The following is a 22,948-nucleotide window of genomic DNA, read 5'->3' as shown; positions in this document are numbered from 1 at the left end:
CTTCATGGCCTTTGAGACCTTTTTCTAATATGTTGCCATTTCGTTTACTGCTACGGAGTTCAGCTAGCACTGATTCATCTCCCCATATGGCGAGCAGATCCCGTACCTCCCGTTCGGTCCATGCTGGAGCTCTTTTGCGATCCTGGGACTCCATCATGGTTACCTGTGCTGATGAGCTCCGCGTGGTCACCTGTGCTCTCCACGCTGGGCAAACAGGAAATTAAATTCAAAAGTTCGCGGGGCTTTTCCTGTCTACCTGGTCAGTGCATCTGAGTTGAGAGCGCTGTCCAGAGCGGTCACAATGAAGCACTGTGGGATAGCTCCCGGAGGCCAATAACGTCAAATTCTGTCCACACTACCCCAAATCCGACCCACAAAGGCCAATTTTAGCGCTAATCCCCTCGTCGGAGGTGAAGTAAACAAACCGGTTTAAAGGGCCCTTTAAGTCCAAAAAAAGGGCTTCTTCGTGTGGACGTGTCCAGGCTTAATTCGATTTAACGCTGCTAAGGTCGACCTAAACTCATAGTGTAGACCAGGCCTTAGATTGCCCTGCAAGAAGCTCACTTCCACTCTTAATTACACAAACTGAGCACAGTGATATATAGTCAATATAATCAGGCTAGTTTCCAGGAGCAAACATATCCAGCATCTGCATCCTAACATCACAGACGTGATAGACACCTTATAAATACCTTAAGGTAAGGAAGGCTGGTTCAGTGCTCAGAGTGCTAGCCTGGGAATAGAGAAACCTGAGTTCAATTTCTTGTTATGCCACTGGCTTCATGTGTGACCTTGGTCAAGTCACTTAGGCTTGCTCTGCCTTAGTGGTTGTGAAGATAAATCCATTAAAGTCCATGAAGTGCTCTGACACCACAGTGTTGAAAGCCATATAGGTACCTAAAATAGTTTAACATGGAATGTAAATTTGGTTGCCAAGCTATGTTGTCTCCTCGAGTGGTGGTACCCACAAGGGGCCCAGGAAGGGGTCACAGGTTCAGTTACCTTGGAACTGTGATAGGAGAGAATGGAGGGAAGGGGAGGGAAGGGGAGACAGATCTGACAGGGAGCTGGGATGTAGGGGGGAACTGGGACTGGCTGTGCAAAAAGACTAAAACAAGAAGTCAGGGATGGGATGGAGGGAAGAGGTAGAGGTTGGATTAGGAGCCCAGGGAGGTAGACAAGGAAAGAAGAAACAGGATGAGGAGCCAGAAGCGGGAACATGGGATCAACTCGGTAAGGAGACTGGGGACACGAAGTTGGGGTTGGAAGAGGGGAACTGGTACTGGGATTGGGTGTGGAGGTGGGAAGAGACTGGGAATTGGAGGGAGATTGGGAATCAGACAGTGGGAGACCACAAGGGAAGACTAGGACTGGAACTGGATGAGGGGTGTTATGAAGATAAATGTAGTTTGTGAAGCACTCAGATACTATAGAAAGGCTCATACGGTAATTAATAATTCTGTCTTCAGCAAAGGGTTTGGATAGTGTGTAGTGAATAAATCCTGGGGCAACAAGCTGAAGAATCAGGAAAAGGTGAAAGAGTTAATTGATTCAGTGAGTGCCATCCATCCTGTGCACTGAATGAGTCAGCAGTCCCATGGAAAAATAGTATGCGATTACATAAACAACGATTGTATCCTAATACATACACACAAGGGAGCTGAATTGAGGCTGGATAGGCAACTTGAATTTTGGCATTTCCTAACTTTTGAGTGCTTGACTTTGCAACCTTAATAATGTACATTTAACATTAATGTACTTTTCTTTATAATTATCTCTACTATGGCAGCACCTACAGGACTCAATCAGGGATCATAGCACCATTGTGCTCTGCCTTTAACACACACTTACATAACCAAATGTCAACCACTGCCCCAAAGAGCAAAGATAGATGCAAATAGGGCACTGCCTGTGATGAGCCAGGATAATGTTCTTTGTAGCAGCATTTTAAATAGATATAAAGGGAGACAAGTCTTTGTAGATCGTTTTTCTTGTTCTCTACCCAGTGCCGCCTCTTCCATAAAATGCAATTCTTCCAGTGCTTCCTACCCTTCCTCTCATTATCAACAGCCCTCCCTTAAAATGTTGGCCATTGTTTTGCTTTGTATGCATTTGCCTTGTCTAGTTTAGATTGGGGGCAGTAAATGTGTATTTATCTGTCAGTACAGCACTGTGTAAACTTGCACATATTTGTGAAGCGATGACTATAGCAATTTGTTAAACATCTAACCTCATGAAAACCATTTAATTCTGAATAACAGTAGGAGAGAAAAGGGTTTCCATCATGGTTATCCAGTCACTTTTGCCTTCATTATTATGCAACCGTTTCAGTTAGGTATGATAATGGAAATTTTAGCTGGAATAATTTTTTTTTGTGGTTGCTATTTTAAGGGTATCTGTGGTTCACTCCACTTGACGAATATCAAGTGACTTTTTTATAGCATTCATCAGTGCCAGTCTGAAAATGCATTATCTCAGATGATGAAAGCCAGAAACATTATTACAGAGAAGCAGAGATCATCGTTTTCCTGCTTGTAAATATTTATGAAGTTATTTTAAATATTGTAAAGCATTTACCAGCATTATATTACTATGCTATCTTGTTATATGCAGGATACTATTTGGGGATCGCACTTTGACATAAAGCCACTTGTTACTGAATTCATTATTATATTAAGTTTATTATTCTATTAAGAATAAGGAACCAGTAGCACTGTTCTACATAAGAATGGCTCTCTCAGCTTTTTAAAATTCCTTTTTTCTACAAGTGGCACAGAGACACGTTGGCAAAGGGTCTCCTGTCCTTTGTAAACAACTTTTACCTCAGACCTGACAAACTCATTACACAAGACTCATGTCTTGCAGGATAGTTAGCCATAAAGAGTAACATGTAAGGTATCTACAGAAAGCTTGGCTGAGCCATTACAAACATTGAATCTATCTCCCCTTGTAAGTATTCTCACACTTCTTATCAGACTGTCTGTACTGGGCTAGCTTGATTATCACTTCAAAAGTTTTTTTTCTCTTAATTAATTGGCCTCTCAGAGTTGGTAAGACAACTCCCACCTGTTTATGCTCTCTGTATGTGTGTATATATATCTCCTCAATATATGTTCCATTCTATATGCATCCGAAGAAGTGGGCTGTAGTCCACGAAAGCTTATGCTCTAATAAATTTGTTAGTCTCTAAGGTGCCACAAGTACTCCTGTTCTTCTTTTTGCGGATACAGACTAACATGGCTGCTACTCTGAAACCTACAGAAAGCTTGTAACTTGTCACGATTCATAACACTGATCTACAGCTAAAATGTTTCTGAAATAAATGTTGTCAAACTTTACTAATTCTGGGTCACTGAGAACGAAAATTATGCTTAAAATTGTTGATTGGCTCTAGTTTTCAAGATATGCTATTGAGTCAGTATATACGACCCTTGACTTGGGAATGGCGGACATAAGTGAGTTATAAAGGGAAGGGATCTCAATTTAAACCAGAAATGACTAAAATACATATTTGACTGGCTCTATGAATAAATCTATGACTGGGTTTGGACAGTACTTGCTTTTTAGGCAGAACAATGAATGATGCAATCTGAAGCTGGTATTGCATCATACATGATATCAATTACATCATGTTATTCCTAGAAGTCATGAATGATGCAATCATAACGAAGCTTACATCACTCTGCTGAACAAATTGCCCTAGAAATCAAGTTATACTTAGAAATCATACAGTGTCGTGCTCTCTTATTTGTCAGTGTTTGATTTTGCAAAGGGACACATTTCTGTTTAGCCAAGGTGAGCAGAGATGCCTTGTACTTGTGTGAACAGTGCAGATAACTTCTGCTATGCTTGTGGTGAAGTGACTTTTGCATCACAAAAGCGCAGTATAACCACTATGGTTAAGAAAGCCTATCACCTTTATTTTGGCTGCAAAATTGGAGATCAGGACAAGAGGTGGGCCCCACACATATGCTGCAACACTTGTGCAACAAATCTTCGCCAATGGTTGAACAGGAAAAGGAAATCTATGCCTTTTGCCGTGCCAATGATTTGGAGAGAGCCAACAGATCATACCAGCAATTGTTACTTCTGCATGGTGCCTCCAGTTGGGAAAGTTGTGTCAAAGAAGAAAAAGTGGACTGTGCATTATCCAAACATTCCATCAGCTATACGCCCAGTACCCCACGGAGAAGGACTGCCAGTTCCTGATGCACCAGAATCATTCTCACTTGAATCAGACGAGGAAGAGGATGAAACTTCTGGTCCTGAATCATTAATGTCACAGGACCCACATTTTCTCCCATCCTCCTCCTCTGAACCACACCTCATAACACAAGGTGAACTGAATGACCTTGTCAGGGATTTGGAACTACCCAAGAGTAAGACAGAGCTGTTGGGCTCCAGACTACAGCAGTGGAATCTCCTGGCAGGTGATGTTAGGGTTTTCATGTTCCATGACCGTCAAAAGGATCTTGTCCCATTCTTCTTCATGGAAGGTGATCTTGTAGCCTGCAACAACATCGATGGTGTGATGGCAGCCCTCAACATTGTTCATGATCCAGATGAGGGGAGACTGTTCATTGATTCATTGAAGACGAGTCTTAAAGCTGTTTTACTGCATAATGGCAATGTTTTGCCATTAATTCCAGTTGATCATGCAGTCCATATGAAGGAAACCTATGACAACATGAAACAACTTTTGAGGTGCATAAACTATGACCAACATCAGTGGCAGCTTTGTGGCGATTTGAAGGTTGTTGCTCTCTTGCTTGGTCTGCAGACTGGATACACAAAGTACTGCTGTTTTCTCTGTGAATGGGATAGTCGTGCAAGAGATTCCCACTACATCAAGAAAGATTGGCCACTCCAACAGTCATTGGAGCCTGGGAGGAAAAGTGTTCAGCATCCACCACTTGTTAAATCAAAGAAGAGTTTGTTACCACTCTTACACATCAAGCTGGGTCTGATGAAGAACTTTGTCAAGGCTATTGACAAAACACAAGCAGCTTTCAAGTACCTCCGTGGAAAATTTCCAAGGTTAAGTGAAGCTAAGATAAAGGAAGGTGTCTTTGTTGGTCCTCAGATTCGTGAACTTCTTCGAGATGATGCATTTGACCATGCACTGCGTGACAAGGAAAAGACAGCATGGAAAGCCTTCCAGTTAGTGGCAATAAATTTTCTCAGAAACAACAAGGCAAACAACTACAGGTTGTTGGTGGAAAACCTCCTCAAGGCATACAAAAGCCTTGGTTGCAACATGTCACTAAAGATAAATTTTTTGCACTCTCATCTACATTTTTTTCCACCGAACTGCTGAGCAATGAGCGACAAGCACGGCAAGCGATTTCACCAGGACATTGCAACAATGGAGAAACGCTATCAAGGCAAATGGAGCCCATCAATGCTTGCAGACTATTGCTGGGCAGTGACAAGAGATGCTCCATTTAATGAATACAAGAGACAAGCCAAGAAGCGCCGAGTAGACACTGAATAGGACTAAACTATGCACATAATCGTTTTTTGCCTTTTGTGTCATAATAAATTTTATTTATATATCCCTTTTGCTGATTTTTAAAGTGTTACATAAACAGGACAGGTGAAATATTATCATGTAAAGCAACCATAAACACATGAAAAGACCTAGGTTTACAATTTATGATTAAAACTCTACTATCTACACAATATACATAGACATAAAATGTAAAAACTTAAATATCTTAGAAACAGTAGCCAATCAGTTGTTTTAATTGTCATATTTGAATTCAGCACATCAAAATACATAATACATAGCACATTTTATCTCTGAAGCAGACGACTTCTCAAAAATTGTAGACCAGTGTAATCATTGTGAGATGTATGTATGGATAATATTTAAGGAATAATATATTTATATTGAAAGTTTGCTTTGTGGACGTGGAGTAAAAAGTCAAGATTAGTCACCAGGATGTCTCAGTAATGGCTCTTTTGGGCAAGAGGGAGTTGTTGCCCCACCCTGTCTGCCCCATGACGCTATGAAAGGCTCAATTGTTTAGCCTTGCGCAATATGAAAACTTTGAATGGGAAACCATCAGAGACAACAACAAATAGTCTAAACCACGTAAAGGTAAAAAAAGAAAATTTACAACAAGACAGGGGCTTACCCTGCTGTGAATGGAAACAAAAGGCTGTTTTCAGCATAACAGTGTGTGGAGGAGGATGCTTTGGATCCATTCACTGAGGAAATCCCTTGAGGAGTGTGGGGAAGGGGTATTCATTAATATTTGGATCCTGGTTTGTCTGAAACCAGCCAGTTCTGCAAAAGACTGCACTTTTTGGGAAAATCTACTTCATTGTATAGGAAAAGTAAATATTAAGAAAGTGTAGAACCAGGTTCATGTTTTATCTTTTGATATGTATTGTAACCACTCATTTCCATCACTCTCTAGTTAAATCTTTATTCTTTCCAAAGAAACCTACTTTTGTTTTATCCCAAGAGCTCACAAGTTCTGTGTGGTTTATGTGAGCAGTGGCTTAAGGTAAAACTGGTCAGTTGGGGTACACTGCACCTTTGGGTACAGAGGATCTGGAAATTCTGAGAGTAACCAGTGTCAGGGGCAGGATATCACAGGGGAACTATTTAAAAGGAACTCAGGGATTAAGGTGCACCTATTGTTATCTTGGAAGGTGAAGTTAGGGCTAATATAGCCCAAAGGAGAGAGCTTGATTGGCTCACAGGATGGTGGTGCCTGGAAGCTGACATCCTGTTACCACAAGTAAGATTCCCTCTTGCTAGAGACAGGGGTAAGAGGGTGACTCTCAGTCCTAGATACCCTGAGAACTGTCACAGTCACTCGAAGATTAAATTTGGCGTATCAGTTCTCAGAATGGGAAAAGTTTTTTGTATAAACTTTCAATGAAATTTATGTTGATATTTTAAGTCATTCAGTCTGAATTAATAAAAGTGTTCTATTTTCATAAATTTTTGATCTTACCACACAAATGATTGCTCTTAAAAAAAAAAAAAAAAAAAAAAAAAAAAAAGACCAGATTCTATTATACTTACTCCTGTCAAGTAGTACTTTAGTCTGTGAGTAAATCCACTGACATCAGTAGGACAATTTGTGGACTATTCAACATGGGTGAAATCCCAGTCTCCACTAAAGTCAATGACAAAACTTCCATTGGCTCAAACCCTTATTGTTCATTTATACAGTACACATTTTGGGCCAGATTCTAATACCTCTACTCATGGAGTAAAATCCTGGCCTCACTGAAGTCAAAGCCCATTGAAGTAATAGGGAGTCTTTTCACTGAATACAGTGGGATTTGGAGTAGGCCATAAATGCTTCAGTAACTCCTTCTCAGAGACACAGGATAGCTTAATATGGAATTCTACTGTACATTCACCATGTATGTATAGCACATACTATATTATGTTATATTATTATTATAAATAATACAGCTATGGAACAAAGAAAGAGTCATTTACATCTAAGTCTTCCCAGATCCTCTTAGTAGGGAAACCAGTAGTGTAACCAGCATTCTGTTCCATGATTCCCTAATCTAATGCCAAAATACAGTATGTCTTTGAGAGACTTTAGCTTTCCAATTTATAATGCATATTTTCAAACTGCTTTAAAAAGGCACATTTACGTCATCAATAGGGCCCTACCAAATTAACAGACATTAAAAAGATGTCATGGATTGTGAAATCCGAGCGTGCCGGTGAAATCTAGCTATTGGGGGGGGGGAGCATTGGGAGCGCCCCAGCCAGTGGCTCCTACCATTCACTGGGCTCCAGCTGCTAGTACATTGAACTGGGGAGGGACAGGAGTTCCTCTTGCCCTGCACAGTTGCTCTTGTGGGGGTAGATCAGCCACCTCTGGATACCTCCTTTGGCTGCAGGAAGCTCCATGGCTGCAGTGCCTTCAGAGGGCTCTGAAGGCAGCACTGCAGGTGAGGGTGGCAATCCTGCGACTCCCTGCCACTCCCCCCCCCAGCAGTTTTGCAACCCCCCACCAAAACCCCTTGGATTACAACACCCTGAACTTTCAGATGTAAACATCTGGAAATGTGAAATGGACCAATTTTAAAACTCTCTGGCCATGAAATTTTTCTAAATGGACCATGAATTTGGTAGGGCTCTAATTATAGACTATAAAAAGCTACCAAGGATAATGGAGTCAGTCTTCAAGTTGCAAAAAAAAGCTAATTTCATTCTGGGATGTACTCAGAGTGTTATAAACATGACATGAGAAGTAATTCTTCCACTCTACTCAACACTGATAAGGCCTTAACTGGAGTACTGTGTCCAGTTCTGGGCATCACACTTTGGGGGAAAATGTGGACTAATTGGAGAAAGTTTAGAGGAGAGCAACAAAAAGACAACGACTAAAGGTCTAGAAAACATGACCTACTGGGAAAGATTTTTAAAATGGGTTTGTTTAATCTGGAAAAGAGAAGACTGAGGGGGGACATAACAGTCTTCAAGTACGTAAAATGTTGTTGTAAAGGGAAGGGTGATAAATTGTTCTCCTTAACCACAGAGAACAGGACAAGAAGTAATGGCTTACATTGTAGCAAGGGAGATTTAGGTTAGACTTTAGGAAAAACTTCTTAAATGGAATGGTAGTTAAGCACTGGAACAAATTACAGAGAGGCTAAGGAATCTCTGACGTTGGAGGTTTTTAAGTGCAGGTTAGACAAATGCCTGTCAGTGATGGTCTAGATAATACTTAGTCCTGCCTCAGTTCAGGGACTGGACTAGATGACCTATTGAGGTCCCTTCCAGTAGAGCTGGGGCTAGACTATTGGGGGCCCTAAACAGGAATATTCCCCTCTCCCACCAATACTAAAACAGGCAAGTTCTTATCATAAAAAGCAAATAGTGGGAACCCTCAGGCTGCTTGAGGACCTAAGCAATTGTATAGTCTGCTTGTGTCTAGTGCCAGCTCTGCCTCTCAGTTCTACATTTATATGGTTCTATGATTGCTTTTTGAAGTGTAAGGGTATGTCTACACTACGAAATTAGGTTGAATTTATAGAAGTCCATTTTTTAGGAAGCAATTTTATACAGTCGATTGTGTGTGTTCCCACTAAGCACATTAAGTCGGTGGAGTGAGTCCACTGTACCGAGGCTAGCATAGACTTTCGGCACATTGCACTGTGGATAGCTATCCCACAGTTCCTGCAGTCTCCGCCGCCCATTGGAATTCTGGGTTGAGCTCCCAATGCCTGATCGGGCAAAAAGATTGTCGCGAGTGGTTTGGGGTATATGTTGTCAGTCACCCCTCACTCCATGAAAGCAACGGCAGACAATCGTTTCGCGCCTTTTTTCCGTGCGGGCGCCATACTGCTTTCAGCAGACGGTGAAGTAGGACTGCTAACTGTCGTCATTGAACGACCATTTCCACTGCCACTCTGCTCTCCTCCTCTGGCCGCAGACGGTGCAATAGGTTGGAAAAACTGGTCTTCCAACCACCGCTTCCTCTGCCACTCTGATCTCCTGGTAGTCTTGCAGGTCCTCTATATGACCGTTGTCATCTGCCACTTCTGCTGCAACTCTGCTCTCCTGCTCTTGTCTCGCCGTACCACGGCAAGCGTGCAGCCCGCTCAGCTCAGCTAACGGACACCACCGCTGTTGTGGTGCAATAGGTTTGCAAAACTGGTCTTCCAACCACCGTTTCCGCTGCCACTCTGCTTTTCTGCTCTCCTGCAGATGCCATATCACGGCAAGCATGGAACCCGCTCAGATCACCGCAGCAGTTATGAGCATTGTAAACACCTCGTGCACTATCTTGCAGTATGTGCAGAACCAGAACCTGCAAAAGTAGGCGAGGAGGCGACGGCAGCGTGGTGATGAGAGTGATGAGGACATGGACTCAGACTTCTCTCAACGTACGGACCTCGGCAATTTGGACATCCTGGTGGCAATGGGGCAGGCTCATGCCATGGAACGCTGATTCTGGGCCCGGGAAACAAGCACAGACTGGTGGGACCACACAGTGTTGTGGGTCTGGGATGATTCCTAGTGGCTGCGAAACTTTAGTATGCGTAAGGGCACTTTCATGGAACTTTGTGACTTGCTTTCCCCTGCCCCGAAGCACAAGAATATCAAGATGAGAGCAGCCCGCACAGTTCACAAGCGAGTGGCGATCGCCCTCTGGAAGCTTGCAACACCAGACAGCTACTGGTCAGTCGGGAATCAATTTGGAGTGGGCAAATCTACGGTGGGGGCTGCTGTGATCCAAGTAGCCAACGCAATCACTGAGCTGCTGCTATCAAGGGTAGTGACTCTGGGAAATGTGCAGGTCATAGTGGATGGCTTTGCTGCAATGGGATTCCCTAACTGTGGTGGGGCGATAGACGGAACACTTATCCCTATCTTGGGACCGGACCACCTTGGCAGCCAGTACATAAACCAAAAAGGGTACTTTTCAATGGTGCTGCAAGCACTGGTGAATCACAAGGGACGTTTCACCAACATCAATGTGGGATGGCCGGGAAAGGTACATGATGCTCGCATCTTCAGGAACTCTGGTCTGTCTGAACAGCTGCAGCAAGGGACTTATTTTCCAGACCAGAAAATAACCTTTGAGGATGTTGAAATGCCTATAGTTATCGTTGGGGACCCAGCCTACCCCTTAATGCCATGGCTCATGAAGCCATACACAGGCACCCTGGACAGTAGTCAGGAGCTATTCACCTATATGCTGAGCAAGTGCAGAATGGTGGTAGAATGTGCATTTGGATGTTTTAAAGCACGCTGGCGCAGTTTACTGACTCGCTTAGACCTCAGCGAAACCAATATTCCCATTGTTATTACTGCTTGCTGTGTGAGCCACAATATCTGAGAGAGTAAGGGGGAGACATTTATGGCGGGGGGGAGGTTGAGGCAAATCGCCTGGCCGCTGATTACGCGCAGCCAGACACCAGGGTGGTTAGAAGAGCACAGCAAGGCACGCTGCGCATCAGAGAAGCTTTGAAAAACAGTTTCATGACTGGCCAGGCTATGGTGTGAAAGTTCTGTTTGTTTCTCCTTGATGAAAACCCACCCCCTTGGATCACTCTACTTCCCTGTAAGCCAACCGAGACCTCCCCCCTTCGATCGCCCCTTGTAGAGGCAATAAAGTCATTGTTTCAAATTCATGCATTTTTTATTAGTTCGTCACATGAGTAGGAGAATAACTGCCAAGGGGTGGGGGAGGAGGGAAGCACCGGCTGGGATGGGGTAGGGGAGGAAGGAAGGACAAGGCCACACTGCACTTCAAAACTTATTGAATGTCAGCCTTCTGTTGCTTGGGCAGTCCTCTGGGTTGGAGTGGTTGGGTATCCGGAGGGTGCCCCCCCCCCCACACGTTCTTGTGCATCTGGGTGAGGAGGCTATGGAACTTGGGGAGGAGGGCGGTTGGTTACACAAGGGCTGCAGTGGCAGTCTGTGCTCCTGTTGCCTTTCCTGCAGCTGCACCAGATGCCAGAGCATATCAGTTTGATCCTCCAGTAGCCTCAGCATTGCATTCTACCTCCTCTCATCACGTTCACGCCACCTATCATCTTGCTCCCACCACTTGTCCTCTCACGCGTCCCTCCTCTCCTTGCGTTCATTTTGTACTTTCCTGGACTCTGACATTGTCTGCCTGCATGCATTTTGCTGAGCTCTTTCAGTGCGGGAGGACTGCATGAGTTCAGAGAACATTTCATCGTGAGTGCGTTTTTTTCGCCTTCTTATCTGCGCTAGCCTCTGGACAGAGTTGATAGGGGAAGTGTTGAAACATTTGCAGCTGCGGGAAGGAAAAAAAGGGAGAGTAGTATTTAAAAAGACACATTTTTTAGAGAACAATGGGTAGACTCTTTCACAGTGAACCAAGCTGTTAACATTACATAGCTCCAGGCTGGAGCTCCCCAGCTCCTATGGCCTTCCTCCAGCCCTGCTCCACCTCAGGTACTCAGGTACGCTCCCCAGCAGCCAGGCCCCTCCCTCTCAAAGGCTAGAGAGAGAGTGTCTGTCTGCTCCTAGGCCACTGCCCTCTTATAAGGGCCAGCTGGGCCCTGACTGGGGCATGGCCACAGCTGAGGCTGCTTCCCCCAAGCAGCCTGGGCTGCTTGCCTCGAGCCGCAGCCCTCTCCTGGGCTGTTTTAAGCCCTTTAAGGCCGGAGCGGGTGACCACCCCGCTACAATGCCCTTGGAGATTTTTTCAAATATTTTCATAGATTCATAGATTATAGGACTGGAAGGGACCTCGAGAGGTCATCGAGTCCAGTCCCCTGCCCGCATGGCAGGACCAAATACTGTCTAGACCATCCCTGATAGACATTTATCTAACCAACTCTTAAATATCTCCAGAGACGGAGGTTCCACAACCTCCCTAGGCAATTTGTTCCAGTGTTTAACCACCCTGACAGTTAGGAACTTTTTCCTAATGTCCAACCTAGACCTCTCTTGCTGCAGTTTAAACCCATTGTTTCTGGTTCTATCCTTAGAGGCTAAGGTGAACAAGTTCTCTCCCTCCTCCTTATGACACCCTTTTAGATACCTGAAAACTGCTATCATGTCCCCTCTCAGTCTTCTCTTTTCCAAACTAAACAAACCCAATTCTTTCAGCCTTCCTTCATAGGTCATGTTCTCAAGACCTTTAATCATTCTTGTTGCTCTTCTTTGGACCCTTTCCAATTTCTCCACATCTTTTTTAAAATGCGGTGCCCAGAACTGGACACAATACTCCAGCTGAGGCCTAACCAGAGCAGAGTAGAGCGGAAGAATGACTTCTCGTGTCTTGCTCACAACACACCTGTTAATACATCCCAGAATCACGTTTGCTTTTTTTGCAACAGCATCACACTGTTGACTCATATTTAGCTTGTGGTCCACTATAACCCCTAGATCCCTTTCTGCCGTACTCCTTCCTAGACAGTCTTTTCCCATTCTGTATGTGTGAAATTGATTTTTCCTTCCTAAGTGGAGCACTTTGCATTTGTCTTTGTTAAACTTCATCCTGTTTAACTCAGACCATTTCTCCAATTTGTCCAGATCATTTTGAATTATGACCCTGTCCTCCAAAGTAGTTGCAATCCCTCCCAGTTTGGTATCATCCGCAAACTTAATAAGCGTACTTTCTATGCCAATATCTAAGTCGTTGATGAAGATATTGAACAGAGCCGGTCCCAAAACAGACCCCTGCGGTACCCCACTCGTCACGCCTTTCCAGCAGGATTGGGAACCATTAATAACAACTCTCTGAGTACGGTTATCCAGCCAGTTATGCACCCACCTTATAGTAGCCCCATCTAAATTGTATTTGCCTAGTTTATCGATAAGAATATCATGCGAGACCGTATCAAATGCCTTACTAAAGTCTAGGTATACCACATCCACCGCTTCACCCTTATCCACAAGGCTTGTTATCCTATCAAAGAAAGCTATCAGATTGGTTTGACATGATTTGTTCTTCACAAATCCATGCTGGCTGTTCCCTATCACCTTACCACCTTCCAAGTGTTTGGAGATGATTTCCTTAATTACTTGCTCCATTATCTTCCCTGGCACAGAAGTTAAACTAACTGGTCTGTAGTTCCCTGGGTTGTTTTTATTTCCCTTTTTATAGATGGGCACTATATTTGCCCTTTTCCAGTCTTCTGGAATCTCTCCCGTCTCCCATGACTTTCCAAAGATAATAGCTAGAGGCTCAGATACCTCCTCTATTAGCTCCTTGAGTATTCTAGGATGTATTTCATCAGGCCCGGGTGACTTGCAGGCATCTAACTTTTCTAAGTGATTTTTAACTTGTTCTTTTTTTATTTTATCCGCTAAACCTACCCCCTTCCCATTAGTATTCACTATGTTAGGCATTCCTTCAGACTTCTCGGTGAAGACCGAAACAAAGAAGTCATTAAGCATTTCTGCCATTTCCAAGTTTCCTGTTACTGTTTCTCCCTCTTCACTAAGCAGTGGGCCTACCCTGTCTTTGGTCTTCCTCTTGCTTCTAATGTATTGATAAAAAGTCTTCTTGTTTCCTTTTATTCCCGTAGCTAGTTTGAGCTCATTTTGTGCCTTTGCCTTTCTAATCTTGCCCCTGCATTCCTGTGTTGTTTGCCTATATTCATCCTTTGTAATCTGTCCTAGTTTCCATTTTTTATATGACTCCTTTTTATTTTTTAGATCGTGCAAGATCTCGTGGTTAAGCCAAGGTGGTCTTTTGCCACATTTTCTATCTTTCCTAACCAGCGGAATAGCTTGCTTTTGGGCCCTTAATAGTGTCCCTTTGAAAAACTGCCAACTCTCCTCAGTTGTTTTTCCCCTCAGTCTTGATTCCCATGGGACCTTACCTATCAGCTCTCTGAGCTTCCCAAAATCTGCCTTCCTGAAATCCATTGTCTCTATTTTGCTGTTCTCCCTTCTACCCTTCCTTAGAATTGCAAACTCTATGATTTCATGATCACTTTCACCCAGGCTGCCTTCTACTTTCACATTCTCAACGAGTTCCTCCCTATTTGTTAAAATCAAGTCTAGAACAGCTTCCCCCCTAGTAGCTTTTTCAACCTTCTGAAATAAAAAGTTGTCTCCAATGCAGTCCAAGAATTTGTTGGATAGTCTGTGCCCCGCTGTGTTATTTTCCCAACATATATCCGGATAGTTGAAGTCCCCCATCACCACCAAATCTTGGGCTTTGGATGATTTTGTTAGTTGCTTGAAAAAAGCCTCATCCACCTCTTCCACCTGGTTAGGTGGCCTGTAGTAGACTCCTAGCATGACATCTCCCTTGTTTTTTGCCCCTTTTAGCCTAACCCAGAGACTCTCAACACTTCCATCTCCTATGTCCATCTCTACCTCAGTCCAAGTGTGTACATTTTTAATATATAAGGCAACACCTCCTCCCTTTTTCCCCTGTCTATCCTTCCTGAGCAAGCTGTACCCATCCACACCAACATTCCAATCATGTGTATTATCCCACCAAGTTTCAGTGATGCCAACAATGTCATAGTTGTATTTATTTATTAGCACTTCCAGTTCTTCCTGCTTATTCCCCATACTTCTCGCATTTGTATATAAGCATCTAAGATACTGGTTTGATCTTTCCTCCCAGTTTTGTCCTGACTCTCCTTTCTCTCTGCCAATATAGCCCACACTCCCTCTCGTTTCCGACCCATCTCCCCGGTCTCCATGTTCCCCACTTACCTGTGGGCTTTGCTCACCTGTCCCCGTCGAACCTAGTTTAAAGCCCTCCTCACTAGGTTAGCCAGTCTGTGTCCGAATAGGGTCTTTCCTCTCCTCGAAAGGTGAACACCATCTCTGCCTAGCAGTCCTTCCTCGAATAGCATCCCGTGGTCTAGGAAGCCAAAGCCCTCCTGGCGACACCATCTTCGCAGCCAGGCATTCACCTCCATGATGCATCTGTCTCTGCCCGGGCCCCTACCTTTGACAGGAAGAATTGAAGAGAATACCACCTGCGCTCCAAACTCCTTCACCCGTACTCCCAGAACCCTGTAGTCACTCTTGATCCGCTCAGTGTCACACCGCGCAGTATCATTTGTGCCCACATGGATGAGTAGCATGGGGTAGTAGTCAGAGGGCTGGATAATCCTCGACAATGCCTCCGTAACGTCTCGGATACGGGCCCCCGGCAGGCAGCATACCTCCCGAGATGAAATGTCAGGGCGACAGATGGGCGCCTCCGTCCCCCTCAGCAGAGAGTCTCCGACCACCACTACCCTACGTTTCCTATTCGCAGTGGTGGCAGCAGACTTTCCAGCCTTAGGGGTACGAGGCTTCTCCTCCTTTACTGTAGAGAGTGATTCCTTCTTTCCTGTATCAAGAAGAGCATAACAGTTACCTATAACCATGGCAGGAGGGTTCGGAGCAAGGGTGGAGCACTGCCTGCTGCCAGAAGTAACCAGCTGCCAGTGTCCACCCTGAGCCATCTCCTCCTCCACCAGTGGTGTATCAGCAGTCCTGTGTACTGGGACAGCTACCTCAGCTGTCTCCACATGGACACTGTCGAGGAATTGCTCGTGGATTCGGATGCTCCTCAACCTAGCCACCTCCTCCTGTAGCTCTCCCACCTGCTGCCTGAGAGATTCCACCAGCAGGCACCTCTCACATTGGATGGTCCCCGCAGCCTGGATATCAGTAAGTGGAAATTGCAAGTTACAGTCTTTGCAAAACCACACCAGGATCTGGGTAGAGGCATCCATGCTCAGGTGCTCTGTCTGGCTACAGGCACAGGTGGAGGAGACAGTAGCAGTGCTGGCACAGGTGTTGCGGGTCTTCCTAACCATCGTAAGCCTCTCTCTGTCAAACTCCCGTCTGCAGCCCCCTGTCAGCTGAAAGGGTTGTTTAAGCAAAAAGTTATGAATGTAGTTGCTTTATAGGTATTAAGGGGAAATCAAGAGAAAACAGATGGAACTGGCAAGGGACCCTCGCCCCCTTCCAAACTCCCTTGCGAAACTCCCTGTTAGCAGCCCCTGTTCGCAAAGCTCCCTGGTCGCTTGTGCGCTGCTTTATAAAGCCCTGGCCTGTATGAATGCCCCGCCCACTGATGAAGGCTCAGCCACTTACCAGAGGCTTCTAGCTTTCAAACCTTCTTTTGAAGCTCACAGCTTCCAACTGCCAGCCACAGCACACGGTCCCCAAAAGGGTGCTGTATTGCTCCTCCTTCACCTGGAGAACTCCCTTGCGAAACTCCCTGTTAGCAGCCCCTGTTGGGACGATTTTGGCATTTCGTCTTTTGGAATGGAGTTCAGATAGCACGGATTCGTCTCCCCATACAGCGATCAGATCCAGTACCTCCCATTCGGTCCATGCTGGAGGTCTTTTGCGAATCTGGGACTCCATGATCACCTCTGCCGATGAGCTCTGCACAGTCACCTGTGCTGATCAGCTTGCCATGCTGGCCAAACAGGAAATGAAATTCAAATGTTCGCAGGGCTTTTTCTGTCTACCTGGCCAGTGCATCTGAGTTGAGAGTGCCTTCCAGAGCGGTCACAATGGAGCACTCTGGGATAGCTCCCGGAGGCCAATACTGTTGAATTGCGTCCACACTATCCCAAATTAGACCCGGCGATGTCAATTTCAGCGCTAATCCTCTCATCAGGGAGGAGTAAAGAAATCGATTTTAAGAGCCCTTTAAGTCGACAAAAATGGCTTTGTCGTGTGGATGGGTGCAGGGTTAAATCGATCTAACGCTGCTAAATTTGACCTAAACTCATAGTGTAGACCAGGGCTAAGAATATTTACCCCCCTGGCAATGTCTACACTTAAAATGCTGCAGCAGCGTGGAGAGGTCCATCATCCACCTCCCCAAGAGGCAGTAGCTATGTTTACAAAATTCTTCCATCGACCAAGCAATATCTACAGCTAAGGGTTGGATCGGCTTAACTATGTCTCTCAGCTGTGAATTTTTCACATCCCTGAGAGATGTAACTATGCCGATGTTAACTTCTCAGTGTAGACCAGCCCTTATTTTCTTTTGTTTTTTTGTAACTCAACTTTATTTTTTACACAGTGAAGTGTAAGGCTTAAATGGACAATTTCCAGGAAATTTAAAATTAATAAGACTGAAATTCCTTAAGCAGTTTTGTAGTACCAAGGTCTTGTCACATATGTGGTTGATAAATCTCTCAAGTTTGGGACCCTTGCAATATCTAGAACAAGAGTGTGGATTAAGGACAGAGTTTCCAACTTAAATCTGAATTTCCTGACTTTTGTCTGTTGAAGCTGAAGCAGTGCTTTTCATATATATATATATATATCACATAATTACATTTATATATAATTATATATAATGTAATTATGTGATTTTTTTTGACTAGTTACTAAAAGAAAAGAAAGTCTACAAGATAGTATCACTATATAGTAGTAGTCTCCAACAAAAATTCCAGTGCATTTCTGGTTTCTGTCCTTTTCTCTCTTGGATAAGTACGGGATAAGGAGAATAAAAATAAAATAGAACGTACCTTTCCTACGGGAGGGAAAGCTACTGTACATATAAGGAAATTAATTTGTCTGCAGCCAGACCTGGCTAAATAAAGTTAGTGTGTGGGCAATCATTCTTTTAAAAGAATGGATAGTAGCAAATTTTTGTTACATACCAATATTTGCTCTTTCTATTGCGTTTTATATCTTGCAAAGCTCTTTACAGAAATTAACTATGAATTCACAGAACACTCCTCTGCAGTAAGTGGGCTGTAAAACATCTGTAAAATCTGGCTGGTAGGTGTGATGTCTTTGTAACTTTCTGCTTGTATTTGCATTGTAATTTTGGTTGCCAGGTAATGTCTTTGTTTGTGTACTCTTTTGCAGCAGACAAAATATGTAGGCTAAGGGGGAGTGCTAACCTTTCATGAGGGTGGGACTGTGAGAATGAGCTTTTATTGCTGTTATCCTTTCCTTGTTGTCTTACAGACTGGTCTCAAATATTACTTCCGTCTTCAATTCCTTATCTGTGGGCAAAATAAGCCTCTAGAAAAATGAAGGATTGCTTGACCTCTCATTTATCTGTATTCACAGCCCACTGTCACCGGACTGTTGAAAAGCCCCAAAAGGAATCAGTCAGCAGGGCCTGTTAATTTTAAGCTAGCTGTCTGACTAGTTTTGTTTTGGGAGTATAGACTTTCTTTCTGTTAAGTGAACAAATTATTTTCTTTTTGTCCAGTTTCTGCTCTGGAATGATGGAGGGCCCCAGAAGGGTAAATTAGATTTTGAAAGCTGTGGTAACAGAGAAGTTGAAAAGTCAATGGGTTTGTTTGAAATAAGACTTTCCTCCCAAGCATTGCAACACATGCCAGCACCAAGTGTTCCTGACAGGAGTGAGAAAATAAGTGAGGCAAAATAAGATTCCAATTAGGCCAATTTAAGGATGAGCTGCTGCTGTAGACATCTACAAAACAGGGTGAACATATACACTGAAGCTGCTGCAAAGTGAACGTGGAAGTGCAGTGGATTGATGATGGAATAAAACAGGTTCCACTTCTATCTTTTATTTTTCTCCGCGTACACCGCTGTCATATTGTGCACAATGTTCCTTCTTTTCTCATCCTCTAGACTTTAAACATATATACAGTTGCATACCAAGGGGAAAGGGACGGTGGGCAGGGGAGTGTAAATTACAGGAATTTCAGATGTGTCCATAGGGATTCTCAGTCTAAACCATATACACTGAACTGTAATTTCTTCAAGTTTACACCCTATTCAACCCACTGGTTTTTTAAGCGAGGACAGAATTTGTCATTCTGTCAAAATGTGTTCTGCTATATACAATCAAACATTACCAAGGCACCAGTGAAATGCTGTCAAGGTATATAGAGAGAATTGTAAAAATATATAGTAACACAACAAAAAAGGGAGCACCTTGAAAAATGTGGCATCTAATCCAAGCATTTCAAATGCTAGTATGCAAACTCTATTGCATTTTTAAATTAAAATTGGCTTAAGTTATCCAAAACTTTGAGTGGCATTTAAACATAAACAATAAAAGGTTAAAAAAACACTTACCAGTGTGTTGGCCCATACTGGGCTTTCCTGAGCATTAGTGGACTAAACTGATTCTCTTTTAATTACATCTAAATGTCAGATGCCTTCCCCAGCTCCATCCCCTTTGTACTACTCTAGCAGTGTAAAAAGGGTATAGAAAGCTGCCTTAACAGGGCAACCAGGGATTTCCATGATATAGTGTGAATCCCCAGGTCACATAAAACCTCTGTAGCCAATTCTAACACCCCCAATTCCTCGCAGATGTAGGGAGTGATGCTGGATAAGAGAGGGTAGTGCCAGAATGCAGTTTTCTCAGTGAGTCACCAGCTGATGGGTTGGTTCCTATGGGGTGTAATTTAGAACAGTCCCTTAGTCTGCTTAAAATGATGCCAGCAGTTTGCCTGATGATCAGGGAAGTGGAAGGTGACTTAAAGGCCTCTTCAAAGTCCTGTGCAGGCTGCAGGCCTAGATATCTGGATCAAGTTTTACCTCGTCAGGATTTCAGTGTTTTGTCAGAAAAAGTAATCTTTCACCAATGAGTAACTGCCATGAATTGTATGGATTAATGAGGAACTGCCTTAAAGCTGTCTATCTGTGTTGATACTTCTGAAACTGACTACTCTTTGCCTGGAAAACTGCTCCTTTGACTCTCTTTTGCTGATGCTACCAGACATTGGGATTAGGTAAGCCACTTAGATAAACCAGATGGGATGAGCTTTGGATCTCAACATGCCTATATCTGGATTATCAGTTTCAATGCTTCCCTCCCTCATTTAAAAACAGACCTTTTGTTGCTGGGGAGCAATAAACAATGATTACAAGTTTTTGATGCTGTTGTGCTAAAGTCTTGAAGAAGTTGCCTCCAAAAGTAAATTAATGTTGGTCTCTAATCTTGCTCCCATTGAAATGAATGGCAAAATTCCTATTCACTATATAATAAGAGCAGAAGCCTTTAATTTTCAGTGACAGAGTAAGATTGCACCGTCTATGCATGATGATCCAAGTCACACCACGTCAGTAGTTTTCTGCTCTACTATTCTATATACTATAATAATCTAGCCATCATTATTCCCTTTTTTACTGGGGACTTGCAGAGGACTGATGCAGCATACTCACACCAGTATGTCCAGCAAGCTTCTCTGGCCAGCATGGCTCTGCCTGCTCCTTGCCCCCTCTTTACTCACTTATCATCTTTGGGGCATGGCAGAAGGCAGGGAAAGTGTAATGTTAAATGCACAGCATCTAGAGCCAGGATCCAAATAGGGCTTACACAGCTGCAGAGAGGGTTTGTGGAGAAATTATTTCCCCATGCGGCTGTGTAAGATGAGGACACAATTTAGTCGTTATTTCTTTCTACAGAGGACCTGCATTGGACTGACCTGTCCTTCTGAATGCTGGATGTGTCTCCATCCAGAGTCTTAAGAAACCACTTGGGCTGGGCAAAGCAAGACAGGATTCTGGGGACTGAGTGCATTGTCTCTATAGCACTCTAAGCTTAGAGAATCTGGGTCCAAGTCCAGGGCTTGAACTCCAATCCCCGACTTGGCAGCTTTTATTGTAACCATAGCATTGATGATGATCCTAAACTGTGTTCTTTCAACCATCAGCCTGTATGGGATTATCATTTGTAACTGTTGCACTCATTGCATAAATATTAATAAGCTGGAGGGCTGCAAGACATCAAAGTAATATGTGATTCACTATATCATTTTCCTATGAAGTATTTTATAAATGATGCATTAATTCTGTCAGGATGCATCCCATCAACATGGCTCATTAAATCTGACATTGGCCCAATTTTCTTTTGATCTGTTGCATAGAAAAGAGAAAGAAAAAATATTTTTATCTCCTTGAGAGCATCCTCTATCACTTGCATTGAAAAAGAACAACAATAAAAGCTCTGCTTTAAGGGAAGATTTTTTTTTTGTTACCTGAAAAGTTCTTGCAATGGATACATAAGCTTTTGTGGGTAAGAACCTCACGTCTTCTTCACTTCTTTGGCATCTGAAGAAGTGAGGTTCTTACCCACGAAAGCTTATGCTCCCAATACTTCTGTTAGTATTAAAGGTGCCACAGGACCCTCTGTTGCTTTTTACAGATTCAGACTAACACGGCTACCCCTCTGATACTTGCAATGGATATTTCACTTTTATGCATTATATCTTAATTAACTTGTGAATGCTAGTAGACCCTCATTATAGTTTCCCCTTTCAAATAAACACAGTGAACTACAGGTCAGACTATTGGCTCTTTGTGCCACTCCAGTACTACTGCCTCGGATGGGCAACTTGAGATTCCCCAGCACAGGGAACAGCTTGGATAATCTAAAGACCACCTTCTCCACTCAGCAGAGGGCTAGGGAAGGGGATAAACTGGTGTGCTGTTGAAAATGGATAGGAGTACAAAGTATCTGCTTAGCATTCTATTGGCACTCTTGACTATGAAAGCTCTACATTGGTAGGAGTTAAATGGCTAGACAGTCCCAAGATAGAAATTGTAAGTTATATATAAAAAAGGAGTTAGTCCTAAGAAGATTTTTCTACACAAATGCTAAATATCAGAAGCTGTTAAAAGCCACTTGATGTTGCTGTATATTGTAAAGATACATTAATTTTCACTGAATCAATAGAATATTCCCAGGAAAACATGATCTATTTCCACTTTTTATGCTACTATTTTTGAACATGTAGTTTTCAAAATGACAGCAGAGAACTCCCCAATTACATTTAGTTACATATGGTCAGGCTTAATTTAGTCAACTGAAAAATTCTACAGTTGAAATGGCAACTGTAGTGGAAGTGAGCATTGGAAATATACCAGACAGAAGAGTACTTCCCCAGTGACCTATCTGGCTTTCCTACAAATGCCTCAGTGTTCTCTCCTCAAATCTCCTCTGCAATCTTAGACCAAGAAGCAAAACCAGAAAATGAAAGTGGGATTTACATGTGTCATTACATTATATTGGTAGCAATGTCATGCACTAGTTTGAGCGCAACTCGCAGGGCTCAAAGTCACAAAGCTACATGAAAGAATAAATGGACACAAATCAGACATCAGGAATGGTAACATACAAAAGCCAGTAGGAGAACACTTCAATCTTCCTGGACATTCTATAAGATATAAAAGTAGCCATACTTGAACAAAAAAACTTCAGAAACAGACTTCAAAGAGAAACTGCAGAACTAAAATTCATTTGCAAATGTAACACCATTAATTTGGGCTTGAATAGGAACTGGGAGTGGCTGGCTCACTACAAAAGCAACTTTGCCTCTCCTGGAATTGACACCTCCTCATCAATTATTGTAACATGTGGCTATAAATGTCTTCCATTATATTATTCTGTAATTGATATAACCATCTCCATTTATTAATACATTGTTATATAAACGTTATAAAAAGCCTGTAATTATATATTAGGCATGATGACTGTATTAATGACCAGTATATCTCTTAGACTAGAGGAAAATTAAAAATATGTGGAGTTGAATTACTGCTTCCTTCCCC

This window comes from Malaclemys terrapin, chromosome 2 (genome assembly GCF_027887155.1).
Source record: "Malaclemys terrapin pileata isolate rMalTer1 chromosome 2, rMalTer1.hap1, whole genome shotgun sequence".
Classification (NCBI taxonomy): Eukaryota; Metazoa; Chordata; order Testudines; family Emydidae; genus Malaclemys; species Malaclemys terrapin.
The sequence above is the reverse complement of the archived record's forward strand: the minus strand, read 5'-3'. Positions refer to the sequence as shown.